The 19,582-nt window shown below is 41.0% G+C and overlaps 1 long non-coding RNA gene across 2 annotated transcripts in view; it reads left to right on the top strand.

The window, feature by feature from the left end:
- LOC106629198 (uncharacterized) overlaps positions 1–19,356 on the top strand; it is a 46,852-nt gene extending 27,496 nt beyond the window's left edge. For both annotated transcript variants that reach the window (XR_012581367.1, XR_012581368.1), the window contains exons 8-11: positions 1,928–1,991; positions 8,831–8,861; positions 13,488–13,660; positions 14,228–19,356. This is a non-coding gene — a long non-coding RNA (uncharacterized LOC106629198). The remainder of the gene's footprint in view (positions 1–1,927; positions 1,992–8,830; positions 8,862–13,487; positions 13,661–14,227) is intronic.
- The last annotated feature ends 226 nt before the right edge of the window (positions 19,357–19,582 follow it).

Raw genomic sequence — 19,582 nt, 5'->3', positions numbered from 1 at the left:
CCTATACAAAATAAGCCTCTTGGCACAACAAAGTACAAAAGAGGCCCATACAGGGAAAAAATGCACTTGAGAACTGGTTTGAAGAAACTCTGCACAGATGCTCTTGTGCAGATGCATATTTCAGATGGTTTTTTCCTGATTAGCATGCAGCAAACTCATCTGTTTTGCTGCCTAAAGGAGTCACAGCAGACATGGAGGAACACCTGCATGAGTTCAGTTCTGTCTCCCTGTGAATATGATTTCCACCCTTATTCCATTGCTGTTCTGCATAGCCACTGAGACCCTTTTCAATCCCCCTCTTGGACATGCCTAAGCCAGCAAACACAGGGAGGTACTTTGGGATGGAGACAAAGCACGAACAGTGCAGGGTGCTGCATGTTGAGAAGGGAAGCAGGAATGAGTGGGTGGATTGGTCACACAGGTGCATTGGGGGTGCACTGGGGATGCTCAGACCAGATGGGCTCTGGCGTGGCTGAGACAGGAGGATGAGCTCCCAGGACCTGCGCAAGAGCCTTGTGTTTGTCATCTGCAAATGATCTGACACTTGGCACATCCAGAGTTTCACCTGAGGTCTGGTCATGAGATTGAAGAGAATGAAGCAGGCTGTCTCCCCCCTCCCCTGCAGTGTGCTGGTTACACGTGTCTGCCTTAATTCTCACACTGCGCTCTACAGACAGATCCTACACACGCATGGGGAATGAATTTCCTTTGTGCTCTGCTCCATTGTAGTTTACTCCAATGGCAGAAAGCACAGCTTAGTTCTAACCATGTGTTTTGTAAAAATGAGCCTCAGGAGGAGAAACTAGGGAGAGAGCTGCTTATACATGTGTCGGTATCTGATGCAATCCGCAGTGTGAGCCACGTTTTTCTGGATATTTCAGCATACACTGAGAATGACAGATGAGTAGTCCAAGCTATTTTCAGAACTGACAGTTTTCCTTTTCACTCCAACAATTGCTTCTTCAATACACTAGAGTATGCAAAGTGCTTCAATAAACTTTTAATTGGGAGTAGGAGTAACAGTGAAACTAAGTGAAAACTTTAGGCAAAACGAGCTGACCTCAGCTCATACCTGTTTTGTGGGCTTGTTGTTAACTTTTTAAAAGAGGCTGCACACCTTGGCATTTGTCGGTTTCTGGCAAGGCTTTTCAGAATAAGTCCTTTTCAGGAGTCTTGCAACAGTCTATGAATGGTTTTATGGTGTTCTTGACCTAGGAAAGATCCAGCAGAAATCTGCTCTGGTGGGAGCCATGGACTAAAGGTGCCTTGATCAAAGCTCTTAGGTATTTCTCTAAAACAAAATATTCAAAATGTTTGGGATTTTCAGAAAATCTCCTCAGATTCTTACAACAGAAAACAGATTAAAAGCAAAACTCTTCAGATAAATGTGAAATGGATTTTGCTCTAATGGCTCTTTCATACTCTTTGCCTGAAGTTCGCTGGCTGACACCAAGAACGCAAATATGCCAGGGACAGGGTCTCTACTTCTTCTTAAGCTGTCAAAATCAGTTAGGGATCTGAGGTATGGTGGTGTATTTCCTAGGAACTTAATTTCTATTATTCTCCTGACAAAATTAACCAATCTCTTTGGAGCTTGCAAAGTAAGGTGCCTCCCACAGAGCTAATGCTGTGTGCACTACTTGTAGAAAGGTATGCCTAACAAAAGCTGCATTCTGGATGCACTCCAATTATCACTACTATTGTTTAATTTCAGTTCCAGTTCAGCATGTTTAAGATAGTTTCAAAGATAATAATCTCACCAGACAGATACAAAATACAAAATTGAAATTACGTTGCTCAATTATTTTGTTTACTAGTGGTGTTAAACCACTTTTTTTGTCTGAATCATGCAGAAGAGCTGTGATTTTTTTTACCTTTAAGCTCCTCTGAAAATACAGCTTTAGCATCAGTACCTGTTTCTTTCCAGATTACGTTATATGAATGAGTTTGATAGGAGTCACCATGGTGAGGAAAGGATAATGGAATTTCAGGTAAGAGTTCTCCATAATGAATTCATTCCTTACAGCATGTTAACACCCACCCATGGAATTAGGGACCTTTGTAACACAATGCAACAATTTACTAGACATCACAAAACACCAATTATAGAATTGGACTGAAATGAGCTGCCAAATCCTCTGTTCCTGATAAAAGAAGGATAGGTATAGTCATGCCAGCACATTTTAACTCCTTCCTAAAAATTCACTTGGGTCCATTGTGAACATTCTCGGTGATACAGTAGATTGACTGCAGTGCTATGTGTATGACATGAAAGTAAAATAAAATAAAAATGAATAGGTCATGAACAGCAGTGAATATGAACTCAATTTGGATCATATTTATTTAAATAATTACAGCAGATTGTTAACTTTGAGAATCTCCTGATTTATGCAAGGGAAAATGAAAGAGAGTTGGCTTCTATATTGTATATTTAGCTTGATAAAAGGAAGCCAGTCTGCATGGAAGAAGTGTGCAATTGAAGTTCCTCAGCAGATATTTTATAAAGGCACAATTAAATGTCAGTACTTTACAAAGAACTCTTAAATCCTAAGACTGAATCTCGTCTGTTTTTACTGGTAGCACAGTACCAAACTGTAAGCAGAACTGAGCAGGATCTGACTTTCCATCACAGACCGTTAATAATTAAATCAAACATTATATTCAACAATAGAACATATGCATCAGCTTCTTTCAAATTGCATTTCCTTCCTGTTAGATCCATTAGTGTAAACCAGACTGCCTTTAGAAAACCCCTTATTGCTGCTGTCTTTCAGCACAGTTCCTGAAATGGATAATGTGGTGCATATTATGGGCAATTACACAGAACTCCCTAGTGACAGGGTTTTAGAGTTTCAGAATAAAACAGCTGGAACTACAGGGCTGTAAACTAATCGGAAAAAGAGACAATAGTAGCACATTTAATGCACATTGTTAGAACATGGACAAAGACTAGATGTGAAATACTACATATCACTATACCTACTATGTTGCACAGCATCTTCACTGCAAATCCTGTTTAACTCTTGAAAGACAAGGTAGTCAAAAGCCAAAGATTTTGTCATGAACAAGTGCATGCAGAGCTCTATAACCTGAGCTAATTGGAAACATTAGAGGAAGGAGCCTTGATCCAGAGCTGTGGTTTTCTCTTAATGTCAGTGTGGTTTGAATCAAATCCAGAACTCTATTCAAAAATTATAATTTATTAATGAATGCATAATGAATATATACCTACATATGCTAAAAAACTATGTCTCCACCCCTCTTTTACTGTTTCAATATACTGAGGATTTAGCATTTGTGTTGCAAAAAATGCATTTGCTCTTCAGTATATCTTGGATATTGCCACAATGCATAGCGTTTGATCCTCCATCAGTTTAAATTGATGGCAAAGCTCCCATTAATTTTAGTAATACAGCAGTGGATTTTTAGAATAGCACATGCATCATTTAAAAGCACAATGACCATGATTACATGTGTAATCACAGTAATTGTGCACACAATTACTGGTTGGGTATCTAACCGCCTTTCAAAAATCAGTTGCTCTACTTACGTGTATACTCACAGTAGTCACTTGTGAAAATGCAGTGCAGCCCAGAGCATGCCCACCTCTGTGCTTGCCCCTGAAATACTGCAGGTGAGGGCTTGTCTCTGGCAGTAGGAATGTAGGATAGAGAAGTATATGTTTACATTGCAGTGATTTGAACCATAAACAAGAAAGGGAGAGAAATAGCTGCAGTGTCTCTTTGGGAAAGTAAAAATGTAAAATTACTTCAACTAATTTTTCAAAAGGACAGAGACTGATTTGCACCAGCTCCTGTCTTGTGAGCCTCCTTATCAGCAGTGTCCAGCAGGCATGGGCATGTTAATGTTTTATAATGGTATGGCAAAATGATAAAATAATATATCATATAACAGCACCATACTACAATATAACAACAACAACAACAAAAAAAACCCCAAAAACAAAAACAAAAAAATCCACCAAAAACCAAACTAATAAAACCACACTGAAAAAAATTTTTCAGCTTAAAAAATTCAGCAAACAATTAAAGTTTCAACATAGTGCAGTGAGTGTCTTAGAATGCAGAACCCAAGAACCAACTGTTGTGGCTCCTTCTAGTTTACAAGGTGTCTCCTTTTGCTTAGAAGGTTGGTTCCTATAGCTGCAGAGGTATGGGAAAACACATCCTCCCTAGACAGGGATAAGACTTCCAGATCCATCCTTTTGCTCAGTAAAATGGTAGCTGGAGAAAGTTTTGCACAAACTATTTTATCCAGTTGTGCCCCACAGTCCTGGCTTCCCTCCTGCCCTGGGCTATGGCGAGTGCGCTTTGCTTTCCCAGTTACAGCTTTGTGATCCCACAGCGGAGGGGAGGGATGGGGGAGCTGGCCAGGCTGGGCCTGTGCTTCTCCCAAGGGAAGGCTGGGCCATGAGCCCCATGAGGGAAAGCAGGTGTCATTAGCAGCCAGAAAGCACCCTCTTCCTGGGGAGGAATGGGTGTGATTCCAGGGGATGGGAGCACCGGAGTTGTGTTGAATGAGAAGTATCTCAGCCTCTCCAGGAGCTCCCCTTGCTGTGCAGTGACAGCCTACAGCACTCACTCTGAGGGACTGGGCAGGACAGGATCCCATGGCTTGTGACAACAGGTCCCCCAGCAGCACTGACCCTATGAGAGAGGCAACTGTCTTTCCAGATTGAGGACTCAAAAATTGGCAATGAATGAAAAATTAACTCTTTCTGAGGCTGCCAGTGCCTGGAGGAAGGCGGCTGGACTGAGAGGCCTTCAGCAGACTACATGTTGTATGTTTACCAAGGAGGAAACCTTGTAAAACGTGCTGGGGCAGATGTAGTGGTTACAAATCACGTGCTGTCTAAATAACATCTGAATATCAAATGTTGTAATGTTTGACAGTATCTGGTTCTCGACTTACCTTGTTTTAGAGGTGGAAATTGTGAGGCTTATCCTCATATGTGGGATTTTAGTCCCATCAGAATTTGGGAGGTTTGGTCCTGGGCTCTGGTGTGCTGAGAAGACAACAAATGTATTCTGTCAGGAAGAAGAGGGAACAGTGGTCAGATGCTTGAAAAACGTTTCTTCTGCTACTGGAAAACTTCACCACCTTTTCCTTCAACAGCATCAGCTTGCAGCTGAGCTCACTGCATGCATGGCTGTGCTCCCTGGATTCTCAGAGCCCATGGCCACAGTGACTTGACATGTTTTCAGAATAGCTTTATGTAAGTTAATCCACATGGCATGTTCTGTTGCCTCTGCACAAATACCCGCTAAATAGTTCTTTAAAACTTTATTGAAGCACCTGATTCCCTTCTTGATTCTCTACAACCATCCTGCTGATTATTGTAGCAGATTCTGTTCTTATTTTCATTACAATAAACATGAAGTAACCTCACTGACATCCAGTCAGAGGGAATTTCAGCTCTCTGCATTGCCTTGGGTCTACAGTCTTGTACACAGGAGCTGTTCAAGTAGATTGAATTCAGCACAGAGCATTAAACGCCATCACTTTTGTAATTAACATTAGAGAGCTATATGAAACCTTGAAGCTATGAAATCCCTGCAGAAAAGTCCTGCAGAAAATATTTCTTTATACAGATCTGAAGTGTTATTTGAACAAATTCACCCTAAAAGATGGAGAATTGCTGGGACATGAAGAACATAAGGCTCTAAGACTGTATATTGGAGAAAAGTTCCCTCAGAAGTGTACATTTAGTCACCTTTGGTGACACATGCTGCCTTGCCTGCCACCTCTGCAAGTGTGGCCTCACTTTCACTGCTATTGCAACATGTGTCAAATGAAATGAAAACAGAGATTTGGGAAAGGATATAATTAACCTACTTGTAAACATTAACCTTAAATATCTTGCTAATTATCTCACTAATTTAATCACTGTAGATCTCAAACTTGTTTGTTAAATATTTAATTCTACAAATTGTTTTTGATACAGAGGTGTGGGGAGCTTTCTGTGAATGTAAGTTACTTTGTAAAACTCTGTAAAACCATTGTTATGTTCACACTTCATTGAACAAACCCTGCTGTCAACAAGACTTTTAATGGAAATCACAAGCAACTGTGCCCTGAGGCGAAGAGATATAGTGCCCTATTATTTTAAAATCTAATGAACACATTGTGTGGAGTGTAGACCAGAAATTTCTTCCTGCACATCTTTGGGTTTGATTCCATGGGAGTCTAAACTAGAAAGCTCTGGGTTTCCTTGTTCCTTTGGTTGCAGTGAAGCAATACAGCTATTTCTTACCTATTCACCTCTTTATTACTTGAATAACTCAGCAAGATTATGTCCTTGATTTTCAGCCCTTTTTATCAAGTCACTACCTTGTGCTACAGGGAACCTAAAAGGTGTTTAGATGCTCCAGTTACAATGCCACCCAAAGTGCCTCAAATTATTCCTGAGAGGAAGCTCTTGAATTTGGTAGTGTTTGTTGAGAAGCTGAAAGCTCTGTTTTTGTTCCTTCCTCCCTGATGGGAAGGGGGCCGTGCTTCTGCTGCCTCCTGCAAACACCCACGGCACAGCCAAGCACTGCAAGGCAGGGCATGGGTGCTGGGGACATCCTGGGTGGAGCGGATGGCTAAGGCAGGACACACTGAGGACATCCAGGATGGAGCACATGGCTAAACCAGGACACACTGGGGACATACAGGATGGAGCGGATGGCTAAGCCAGGACACACTGGGGACATCCAGGATGGAGCGGATGGCTAAGGCAGGACACGCTGAGGACATCCCGGATGGAGCGGATGGCTAAGGCAGGACACGCTGGGGACATCCAGGATGGAGCGGATGGCTAAGCCAGGACACGCTCTGGAGGCTGGAGGCACCCCAATCCTCTGTCCCATGGGAAGGCAGGGGCCCTTAGCTGTGCAGTGTCTCCCCTCAGACAGGAGCTTCAGCCAGTCCTGTGTTTCAGGCTGTACCCCCATGGCAGCTCTTTGTCAGTGTTCTCTCCATTTTTGTTATATTTGTCTACTTAATTGAGGAAGCTGGTGGAAGACTGGGACTCACATTGTGTTTTTGCACAGTAATTCTTACAATCAGAGAAGGTGCAAAGGTTTGCGAAATTCAGGTGACAGTTCACAGCAGACCTGTGACAAGAGCCATTTGAAAAGTTAGGTGTCCATATAAATACCTATTTGGGACTATAATACTACCTTATCATATATTATTTAGAATTTCATCCTGATTGTCTGTGGTTATTTATTACACACTTATATACTGGTTAGTTCAATAAAAAAACAAATTTCTGTGAATTTAGCTGAAAAAAGCTCTCTTTGTTCCTGTTAGTTATAGGAAGTCTCATTCTTTCTATGCATTATCTCAATTTCTGGGCATTTTTCCCTTCATTTGCTCCAAAAATTACTTCAGTACTAATGAATACTGAAAGACAGCCAAAACAGGATGAACTTTTGGACAATTTATGCAAACATGACAGATGATAATAGTTTTACTGTAAACATGTCAGGCACAAAAGATTTGACTGCTTTTTAAATACAGTGATAATGGAAGAGATTTATAGATATTTTCAACTGTTCATTAAAGAGAAAAATATTTTGAAACTCTAGGCTGTATCCTTTTATCCATTTTTGCCTTCCAGGCTGAGTTTGCAAACCTTTGATGTTTTCTTCACCAAAAAATAAAATTAGTTATGAAATTATTTCTTCCAAGTACTTTCATTTTTTGTGTCATTTTACTGTTTTTATTACATTCCTGGCAGTCCAAATTATGGTGTTTAGAGAGCATCTAGAGTCCACAGCTCTAAGTTTTCTAAAAATAAGGACTAAGTTCACTTAATGATGCTTTCTGGCTACTGTCTATTTTCTTCTCTAGTAAGAAAAGGTTAATAAAATCACTGAATACTATAACTGCCTGTTAGACCAACCAACCAATTAAAGGTTATTCTATTCTAAATGACTGGAAGATACTTGAATTGATAAAAGTTAACATGAAATAGCTAGTACCTGTTGGATCAGGTTAATAAAAAGCAAAGTCCTAGACATGAAAATCATGTATAAATATGGTTCCTGTAGTTGACCCAGGTATCAATTCTTACAGCCAGACAGGCGAATTCTTAACTGTTTATTGTCAGAGTCTGCTTCTGTGCCCTTACAAATCAATAGTAAGCTTTGCTTTCAACTTCAGTGCGGCTGATGTTGTTGGCAGTCAATGATTTTGCAAGATCAGTTCAAGATACTGGAATGGTTTCAGGGAATTATTGGATTCTTTCTTTCTAAAATAGTGTTAAACTCGTAAGTAGGAATTTAAGGAATTTAAACGTGAAAATATATGCACTTGCACTGCTTCTTTAAACTAGTGTATCTTGCCAAATCTATCAAGTCAAAGCAGTGCACCAAAATGATAGCAGGAAGGATTGTGCAGTGCTCAAACATCTAATCCTGCATACTCACAGTGCTGAGCATGCCCTCATTTTTTGAATAGATGGAGAAAGATGGAGAAAGAGCAGATTTGGATGGAAAATGGCAGTTTTCATTGCAACCTTAGAAGAATATTGGCAATTTTGTAATAGAATGATTTGAGTGTTCTGAGACCCTTCAAAAGAAGGTGGGAATCTTAATAAAGGCTTCATTTTGGAAAAACATATAGCTGAAAGTAGTATTTTACCAATTCTTATTGGAGAAGCATTTTTGGCTTTTGGAAATTAGTTTAAGAGCCACAAACCAACACACATTTATGAATAACATAATGCTGTTGGAGATAATGCAAATGTCTTTATAAATAACGTATTATAGCTTAAATCATTATTTTTAATGCCTCTTTTTTTTTTTCCCTGTATGAACAGGTCTGTGCTGGTCTGCATTAATTAAATGTAGGTATGTAAGGCCAGATCATCATTACTTCTGTGTCCCTGATTTAAATCTGCAGTAAAACATTTCTCCATTTAGTTTGGTGCTTTTGTGTCATATTTCATACACTAGTTGTCTCTTAATTAAATCCATGATAGCCCACCAACACAGACTATTAAAATAACTATACTTTGCACTTGACATATTTATGAGACAGATTCATAAGAGTATAGACTGATACTTGAACTACTCACTGAGAAATGCTAATAAGATTATGATGAAGGTAAGATTAGAACATTCGTCTCCTTTTCACTTCTCTCTTCTTTATAGGAATTTATTTTTATAACTGCAATTCACTATTTCTATTCCAGGCTCTTTGATGTTGTTGTATATACCAACAGTTCTTTCTGAGTCGATTTATTGTGGCAATGAAGAGTGGGAAACTGCTAATTTATATCATACCAGCAAAGTGCATAACTGTTGTGTCAAAGTGCATAACTGTTGTGTTCCTTGAAGTATGAATGTTTGCAGATGTCTGTAAACCTTTGCATGGGACTGACATGTTCAAGATAATACCATTGGATATTACCTTTGGATTTGGGTGATGAACAATATGGATGATGGCGAAGTGCCACGTTGTTTTACTTTTATTATCTTACTCCTTCAACCCTCATGGTGGTGTAGAGCTGGCTGAGTCTGCTCCTGGAGGAGGGAGGAGACAGTGGCATTGTGCCTGTGACCCCTCAGTGACTGTTCCTGTGCCTGTGACCCCTCAGTGCCTGTGCCTGTGACCCTTCAGTGCCTGTCTCTGTGCCTGTGACCCCTCAGTGCCTGTGCCTGTGACCCCTCAGTGACTGTCTCTGTGCCTGTGACCCCTCAGTGCCTGCGCCTGTGACCCCTCAGCTGTGGCAGATGCAGTGGAGTGTCCTGAGCTGTGCAAGGTGCTCTGGGCAGCTGGACTGTCACTGCAGTGTTGGAAATGGCCTGGCTGTATGGCCTTAGTGGGTAAGGAAAACAGAAATGCAAGCAAACCCACAGATTTAATCACTTGGAAGGCTGTTATACATGCTAAGATTTTATCATTCACCTGTATGGATATCTTGGAATTGGCTTCTTAGCATTATTTACAGACAAAGTTGCTGATATAATTTGTTTATTTTCTTAGTAATTTGGATGTGGAAAGTTCAAGGAACTCCATGTTTGAGAAAAATATTGCTGGAAGTGAAAGTGCTGCTAAATGAAAATCATTGAGGATTTATATAATTTTTTAGGACTGTGATATTCCCGTCTTAGGGACCTTTACTCTCTATTTTTTTTCACATTCTTTCATGGAAGAGCTTCCGCTCATCATTGTGCTGGGGTCCAGGTGTGGGTACCAATGGAAAAGGCTCTAAATAATGCAGCTTGAAAGGAATGTATTTTACAAGTAGAGTCTATAGAATGCCATGTCTACATGATGTTCAGATGTTCAGGAGGATGGATAAATACATTGCTGTGTTTCATCCTGGTATTCTCTGTGAATGCAAAGAAAGCATCAAATTCTGGGATTTCATTTAGAAATAAATACAATATTAGAAAGTAAGAATAATAAAGTTATATTAAATATTTCATCCTCTACAGAAATAAACCAGCTACAGTTCAGGGAGCTTCACTAAACACATTAAATCTAATAAAATTGCCTACACGTACTCCTGACACTAGTAGTAATTAAAATAACTTGTTTCAAAAAACTGATCCTATACATGAATACTTATTGGCAATTATTTCCAAGTTCTTCAAACCAAAGATAAAGTAATTTGATTCACACACAATGTTCTTGTAAACGTGGTTCATACTGGTTTTTATATGCAGCTTAGGACTGTTAATTGCCATTTTGAGCCTCACAGTAAAATAGAGTTCAATATGTCGCTTTTTCTGAAGTATTGAGAAATGTTTGAGAAATGCTTGTCTTAGTCTAATCAACTGTGAATAATTTATTTCTGAGTCCTACTTTTCAGTATAAATGGATCTGACTTTTCTCAGAGCTTCTCAAGTCTAATCAACTTGTTACATTCATTTAATTAAGGAAATCTGTAGCAAACTGTGAAGTCTAAGTACCAACAGGCTTTTTAGTTGTGCAAAATTGGTGTATTTTCATTGTGAATGCAATTGTGATTGTTTACACTGACAGGTAGCCTCTACTAAAGAAATAATTTTTTTTCTACACATATGGGTCAATATGAATAGCATATCAATCGTTTTCTGAACTGTCTCTCTTGTAGTGGACCCACTACCCAGCTTCCCAAATTCACACAGCAGTAGCTTACAGGCAATTCTCATTTCTGGAAGGGTTATGAGTGTTCTTCCATGCCTCAAAAGGGAGGAAGATATAACAGAGGTATAACCGACAAGAGTGGGGATAAGAGACTGACTTTTTAGTCACACGTGAGGATTAAAGCACTGGCACAAGTTTATGGTCAGGATCTGCATGCCACAGAGTCACCCACAAAAGGATGAGCTAAGATGCTGATCCAAAGTCCTGTTTGTGTTTCCCAGCCTTACATAATTTGTTCTCATTTCTCTGAGAAATCAGCACTCTAGGAAAGGAACAGCTCATACAATAAAGGGGTTTGACATCATATATGCATTTGTTTTAAAAAAGACCCTATATTTATTTGCTAATAAATGTTCAGAAGTCCATCATTCCTTTCATATTTATGTGATATGAGGAATATTTTTTATTAGAAATATAGAGAGATGCTGTGGAGATTGACATATTATTTTTTTCTCCTTATCCTCAGACAAACTCTTCAGACTCAGACAAAAAAGTCCTCAACCCTGGTCTAAAATACTGTCCAGTGCTTATGGGTTATAAAATGAAAATCATCAAAGCTGTCCTTGACAGGATGTTTCTTTCCATTAGTTGATTAAAATGGTTTATTGTTGCCTACAGCATTGTTACTTTAAATGTATTTTTTAACAAAGAGCAGATGTGGCCATGTCTTGCGCTGTTTCTCTTTCTGTGGTTTCTGATACAGAAGTGAATCACCCCCTTGGCAGGTCCTCCTGTGGAGAGGGAGAGGGAAAGGTGAGGGGCTCAGCAATGGTCTGGGGTACCAGCTGGGGGGGTTTGTGCAACAGTACTGCAGAAAGTTGGAGGCAAAACATGAAAACTTTGAGCAGCAGGTGCTCAGAGTAGAAGAAAACCCCAAAATCTGGAATTATCTGCCTGCCATCTCTGTATGTTTGCTCTGACAAAGCAAGAAGTGGGTTTTGGCATTTTTTCAGTCTGACAACTCTGATATTTCAGATAGAGTGTGGAAGTGGAGAGTAGCTGATCCTAAAACATTAAACAAGGTTGTACCCCCATGAACTCTCATGTTACACAGAGAACTGAAAAAGTCAAAGTCTTTGAGATGTATGTTAAATTTCTTTGTTTCTTGCCCCCTCCATATTTGATGGGGGAGCTGAAATCTCAATACAAATCCTATTTCCAAATCAAGGGGTCACTTCAAGAAATAATTATAGAACAGGTACCTTTCCACTCCCTGGCAAAATTTTTCTAAGGCATGTTGTCATCTGATGATAATAAGGTCTTTCACTAGCAAATCTCAAATTATTGGCCATGTGACCTTATATTCAATAAATATTTATTTGAGAATCAAAGGTTAATTAATTTCCATTGTTTCTGTTTTAATTCTATACATGCTTATACTATACAATTAGAGAAAAACATGGACAGCCACAAGTAAATGTTGCTCATACAAAATGTTTCTATTACCCTTTACTTTTAAAACCATTAATAGATTATTAGGAGATATAAACATTGGAGACCATGGATCATATTTGCATGTTAATCAAATCCATGAATTATACATGATTTGCTATGGAGAGTACTAGAAACAATATTCCTCCTTTCTAATAGCTATAAAAGCTGGAGGTTTCCTGGAGCACATATCACATCCCCTCTGCAATACCTTCTAATAGAAAGAAAGAAATCCAGCTTTTCAAAGCAATCTCTCGCTAAATGAAATAGATTTGTTTGTGTTGCTTTGCAACACACAAGTGTGACAGTTCATTTTAAACAAAATAGTTTTAATAATGTCATTACTAATATCTCTTTGGTCATCTCTCTGAAAAATTGTGTTTTAATAGGAATGTTTCATTTTAATAAATGGCAGAAGAGGCAAGCTGCCCTGAGTCAGCAGGAAGTGGATATACACCAGAGAACAGGCTGATTGTGTTAGATTCATCCAGAACATTGAACAGCACACAGACAGTCCAAGAAAAAGCAACTGGCTGTATTCAAATGATTAGTCTTACTGCTATGCTGTAGCACAGATTCACACATTCTTCTATTATTCCTTGACCTTCTGCCAAAAACTCCCACTTCAAGTAATAATTAGAATTAGTGTTTCCAGTGCATGCTTCCATCTTCCTAACAAACAGTAATGAAATGTGGCTTTTACAAAATATGCAGTTAATTAAACTTTTTTTTTTTTTAACATTGTTTGATTAATACAGTTCCCCTTGTGCTAGCCCCTCATTATGCCTCCCTACCTGGGATTGGTGAATTGAAAGAAAAGCACCATCAATAGGATGAGTGAGATTTCAGAATTTTGCACTTTAAAATTGCTTGAGCCTTTAATTTTTTCTTCTTTTTGTTTTGCTTAGATCTTGGAATAAACTGAAAGGACAGCCTTTATTTGTAATCCTGTTTTTTTAAGTTGAGGACAGTATGTGTATTATATAACAACTCTACAAATACCCTCAGTGTGAATTTGAAGAACACATATATCAAGTGCTGCAAGATAACAAGTGGATTTCCAGGCAAGCTTTTTGAAAAGGTGTCTCAGCACTGTATTGCTTAATAACACTATGTAAATAGATATTCTGATTTCATTTTAAAAAATATTATTTCATGCTTTTTAACTGTCTGCCTTAATTATCCAAATGCTGAACAAGTATAGTCTTTTGATTGATGAGAGTTCCACCCCTTTACCCACACCCCTGCAGATATGAGGCTACACAGTTTAGCACCATAAATCACTGTGATTGTAAAACTTAACTACTGTATGATCAGAGATCACATGCAGTGGTAGCCTGGATATGCATTCATCCTTCGTTATGAATGTTTTAGGGCTAAATTTATTCTGGATGTTTGGAGAAATATCTGTTTCTTCACTTAAGAAAGCAATGCATTTTAAATAAGCAAATCTTGCAACAATTGGAAATAATCACAGAAGTCTTCTATTTGCAATCTTCATTAATGTGAGTTATTTCATCACTTTAGGAGAAATCTTTTCAGAGGAAAACAACAATTAAACCCCTCCCCCCAGGCTCTGACAGCTAAGGATCTATGGATCAGCCATTTTAGTAATTAACCACAATTCCTCTGATTTGTGAATTTCCAGATGATGAGGCAGGAAGCAAGCTACATCTTGGAGAAATTGCCCTCAGGAGAGAGGAAAAACTATTGCGAGGTTGACAGCACAACCTTGTACCGGCACAGTTTCCCTTCCCCAGTGGTTCAAGGAGTTCCAAGCACCCTCCTGTAAATCATCAGCTCACATCTATTTATTATCTTCCAGCCCAGTGCACAACACTATCTGTTACACACGGATACCAGCAATATTGCAAGGTGGACTCAAGGGATAAAAGACAGCAAACCCTGCACACCTCCTATGCCTGAGTCACACCCACTATAAAGCCAGGCTCTGTTCATAAAGTGCATGCTGTTGTCAGAAATGAAACAATATGAACTGTTCCAGTTCAGAGTAGAGTTTATGTAGTGTTTCTCCAATATGCTTGATCTTATCATCTTGATAGCTTTGTGTTATTATACAGAGACAAAATTTATCTACATAGTAATGGACAAAATGTCTATGAAAATACTGCTATTCATTTAGTGATTGTTGTTATATTTGGACTAGGCGCCAGCCTCACTCTGTGATGCTTGTCCTGGAATATCAATAAATAAATCATAAAAGCCAATGCTTCAAATATTGAAAAATTCGCACTTCAAACTGTGTTTTGAACTATACTGAGAGCAATGCCTCAGATTGTCCTTTTGCTTTATATGAACAGAGGAAATTCAAAGTAGGAGGAAGTCTCTCCCGGGATTTGGCATAGGGGAGTGCCACAAACCATCAGCCTTCCTGTCTCTGCTGTGCCAACGAAGCCTCTCCTGGGATGTACCACGAGAAGCAGACAGTGTGTCTGGGGAGTTAATGTGGCTTCAGATGAAATTATCTCCTGCAGAATCCATCTTGCCTGTTGTGTGAGTGCATGCAAAGGAGACAGGCAGTGGTGAGGAGCCAGGCCACAGCCGGGCAGGTGAAGCCTCAGAGAAAAGTAGAAGCATCTTCCTACGACTCTGTGAAGTTCTTTGCACCACAGACTTGTGCTGCTGGTGAAAATGGGACATCACGCCTCTTTTTTCTCCTTCTGTCTGGAGCCCAAATTTGGTAAGAGCAAACTCACTAAAGTCCCCACTCTGTTGCCCATTTCACTCCTCACTAGTAACAGATATCTGAATTCTATGGTGTGATTGACAGCATTAAGAGGAGAAATGAGGGCAAATGTCCTTCTGAAAAGTACACTCTAGTTCAAGCACGAGTGTTTGGGCTGATGCCCAAGTTGCAGAATGACTTTCCATGGTTTGCATTGTGCGGGGGACCACTAGGCAGTTCTAATGGTTCTTTTGCTTTAAAAGCACTGAAATTAGCTGGAAGCTAGAAGTAGGAATGGTATTTTGTAGTAATTGTAAATGCAAAGCTAGACAAGCACTGGAAGTCACTCAGGTACATCTATTCAAAGGCCAGAAGAAAAAGCACTGCAGGTATTCAGTGCTTTATCTGATTAGAAAACAGCCTGGCACAGATGTGATTTCTGCTCCATATATCAAGCTATGGCAGGCTTTTGCTGCTTCATTATGAAAGCATGTGAAGTAAAATAGGTTTTGGAACATAAAAAATGACAAATTTGGAAAAATATCTATATGCCAGATGGGTGTAGGAAGAATCCTTGTGACAAATATATTATTAAGGGAATATGCATAAGGAAAGAAACTGTGCCCAGTTCTTCCAGGGATGGACAGGCAGGAAGGTAGCGTCTCACTGTGTCTAATGTATTCTCATCTAATCTAAATCTAATTAATTATGTTGCATCACTGACATACAATCCAGGCACTGCACACAACAATGGAAGGCTGCACCGCGGCTTCGGGAGGGCTTGGCGGCGGCTTCGCCCTGGCTGCTTTTGTTCTCCCCGCTCGGGAGCGCAGGTCGGGGTGACGCCATCTCCGCCGGGGCCGGCGAGCGCCGCGGCCGGGCAGGGTGAGCTCATGCCGGCCCCGCCACCCGGCCTGCGCCGAGGCTGCTCTCGGAGCGCTCCCGCACAGCTTCTCCTCGTGTTCCGTGAGGAAACAGGAGCATTTTGGAGGGGCTGTCTCGCTCCACTCTGCTCGCGGAGCCGCGTTGGGTGTCTCGGAGCTGAGTCCTGCGGCGCCCGCGAAGAGCTCCGTGCGCGGCTCCCGGTGCAGGAAGGGCTGCCCCAGCGGGAGCTCGCCCACCTGAGCCTGGGGCACGCGGCGTGTGTGGGACAGCTCAGCACTGCGAGGGCTGGGGACACACGGCGCGGAGAAAAGAGGCTGAGCTGCGGTGCCAGGAGCCTCCCGGGCAGGCAGCAGCGCTGGGGCCGTGCCACAAGCCGGCCGCGGGGCAAGACTGATGAACGGGGTCCCTGCAAACTTCAGCTTTGCACTGTGGGGCCAGCCGGGGCCTCCAGCCCAGACGGGTGGGGCCAGGCACCGGCCTGTAGACCGTTGAGGAAACATCACTGCCTATTCTTGAAAGCAGGCAAGTCAGTGTTTCAGCTTCAGTGTAAATAACACAGACAGACACATTCTGACCGGCCACTCCCATCTGGGCACTGACCGGCTCTGGTGAGGTCTTAGCAGCAACAGAGGAGCTGCGAGGAGGCGCTGCGCACACTGAGGGGGGTTCGGCCTTGGGTTATTCCCTAAGATGGGACACCTGGTCTGGGTGCAAGGTGCAAATGATCTGGCCATGATTAATGCGTTCAGAACTGAAACAGAAATGGAGGTAGGGAGAGTGGTACGGCAATTGTATCATTTGGCTTCACATAATTTGATTTTACTGATGCCTCATCCACTATCTGATTACACTTTTCCTATTTAATCCCAGCCAAACCAGGAGGCTTTTGCTCACAGGCTTTTAGTACTATTTTATTTGGCAGTTATGGAATAAAAGAATTTTAGTATTGCCTTAGAATTTCTCCTGACATCTATCACAACCAATCCAGCTCATATGTGGGTGAACTGTGTTTTGATCCAATTATAAAATTCTATTGGAGTCTTGTTACATTCTTATCCCATGTGCATGTTGAAAAATTCAAGAGCAAAAGAAAATTCTGCAAAATGTTTCTCATTTACTGTAGGCTTGGATACGCAAAACTGCATCACACAGTCATTTGTGGAGGCTAATAGCAAACTAGAAAAACAACGTATTCTTGAGGAAAAAAACCCACCCTGTTAATCAGCAGCAAGACTCAGAGGGAGAATAGTACAATCTGTGTATAGATATTACTGGCAATCGTCTTTTGGAGACACAGCCTCACTTTTCTTAATTGTAGCAATGAGAACTTTGTTGATGCTCATCCCAGAAGTTACAATGAAAAAGGATCTGCCAGTCTGAAGACATTTTGGAGGGTGCATAAAAATGACAAATTTGAAAGAACCCAGACACAAAATGACCCAGGTAACACATAGCTAATGTCCCAATGGATTGCAATGAAGATACTTTACACACTCTTAGCATCTCTATAGCAAAAATGTATTATTAAATCAACAGCCCATGCACTATTTGATTACCATGATGGAGAAGTTGATCTAGGATATTTCTGTCTCAACACTTTCACTGTCTTCAGGCGACAAAATATAATAAAAGGAATTAGGTGTCTTCTTGCTCATGGGCTATAGAAAGCCATGCAGAGGCGTAGCTTCACAGACAGAGTGCTGCTCCCAGGAGAGGAAATGCACTTTCTCCAAACCTTTCTGGCTCCATCCTGGTGGAGTCTCTCACACACCTACAATCTGAATCCCCATCCTAAAGCTGGAAGGTGCCAGGAGCAAGCCAGCAACCTGAGCCAAGCAACAGTGGCAGGGCCAGGGCCAAGTCTGGAGCTCAGACTTCAGCTGGGAGCTGTTCAGCCACATGGAAAGCCAACAGCTCTTTGACTTTCCCAAATGCTGCTTGGAATTCACTCCTTTCGGGATCCTGTGGCTGCCCCCAGGAGCCGAGGCTGGGATGGACCTCTGTGCCTTGCCCAGCTGAGCTGTGCCCTCTGTGTGAACCCCAAGGCAGCAGCAAGGCTGGGCTGGGGTGGGCAGAACATGGGACCCTGCAGGGTGCTGGCCACAGGCACCAGCAGTGGTCACCAAAGCTGAGCCCAAAGCTGAGCTACATGCAAGGATGAGGGGTGCACCTGTGTCCACAAATCATGTTAGGTCGTTCCAAAGGCTGTCTGCTCTTGGTTACATCAGTTTGGCCTCTCTGTGATTCCAGTAGCTTGATAGCCCCCTTTTCCTGATTTCTAGGTTGTTGGTCCCCGTTCTGGAATGCTGTCTGTGTTTCTGTACCCCATGGGAGGCTGATAAATGTGGTACCTCTCCCCATGGCTTCCCCTGGTCACTCTGAGCCCCATCATTAAGCTCTGACACAAAAATCTGTTTAGTCACAGTGGCAGATTGCTTCCATGAAGCGCAGAAATGTAATTTGCCAGTACTTAAGCTACAATATTAAATACTAACATGAAGTTCCTTCCCCTTTTCAGTTCTTTATAGCAAAAAATACTTGGTGTGAAATCTTGTTTCTACAAGGGTCAGTGATAAAATCTGCATCAGTGACAGAGCAGCTTCTGCCCTTCCTATGGTGAGTGGTTTTATTGGTTTTGCATTTAAAGCTGTTCCAATGCATCAGTGCTTTCATTGCCAGTCCAGAGCACTCCTACACTTGCAGAGCTGGTGAAGAGGTCATCTCCATATTCCCCTTGCCCTGGTCGTGTCCCAGGCAGCAGGGCGGCCCTGCTGGGGTTTGTTCTGCAGTGGCAATGGCCAGTGGTTCAGCTCTGAGGCAGAGCACACTCCAAGAGCAGCCGTAAGCCAATGCCTCACCTCAGGCTCCAGTCCACTGTAGTTAATCATTAAATAATTCTCCTGGTGATGTTATCCAGTGCTGATAAATTACAGATTTCATTGTTTTGCCTGGAGCAGCTTTAAATTGTGTTAATTTCACTGAAGATTGACACTGGCTTTTGTTTCCTTTTGCTACTGTTTTGTCCTGTAAAGCAACACATATTACAGACTCCAAATCGCTCGTATAATTGGTACAATAGATTTTTTTTCTTATATTTGGAGAAAATTTTAATGAGAGCCTTTGAAATACCAAGAACTTTGAGATCAATAAAATACTAATGATAGTGTATTAGAAGAAGAATGTTACCACAAATCAAATAGCTTTTAAAACAACCTTATTGTTGACCATGTTTGTTTTACATGTGATCTCAGAATGATTTCTAATTTTATACAGCAGTGAATTTATTCCACCTACAATACACGTTTCTGACACAGGGTTTTCTCAAAAACTGAAGATAAAATACATTATACATCTTCCTGATGAGCAAACTCTCATCGGTCTGATTCTCTCCTTTGGCAAAGGAAAAAATATCCCCAGGTAGTCCTACTCTTT

Source organism: Zonotrichia albicollis, chromosome 8 (assembly GCF_047830755.1).
Source record: "Zonotrichia albicollis isolate bZonAlb1 chromosome 8, bZonAlb1.hap1, whole genome shotgun sequence".
Lineage (NCBI taxonomy): Eukaryota > Metazoa > Chordata > Aves > Passeriformes > Passerellidae > Zonotrichia > Zonotrichia albicollis.
Note: the sequence above shows the minus strand (reverse complement) of the source record. Positions and strands in the feature narration are given on the sequence as shown.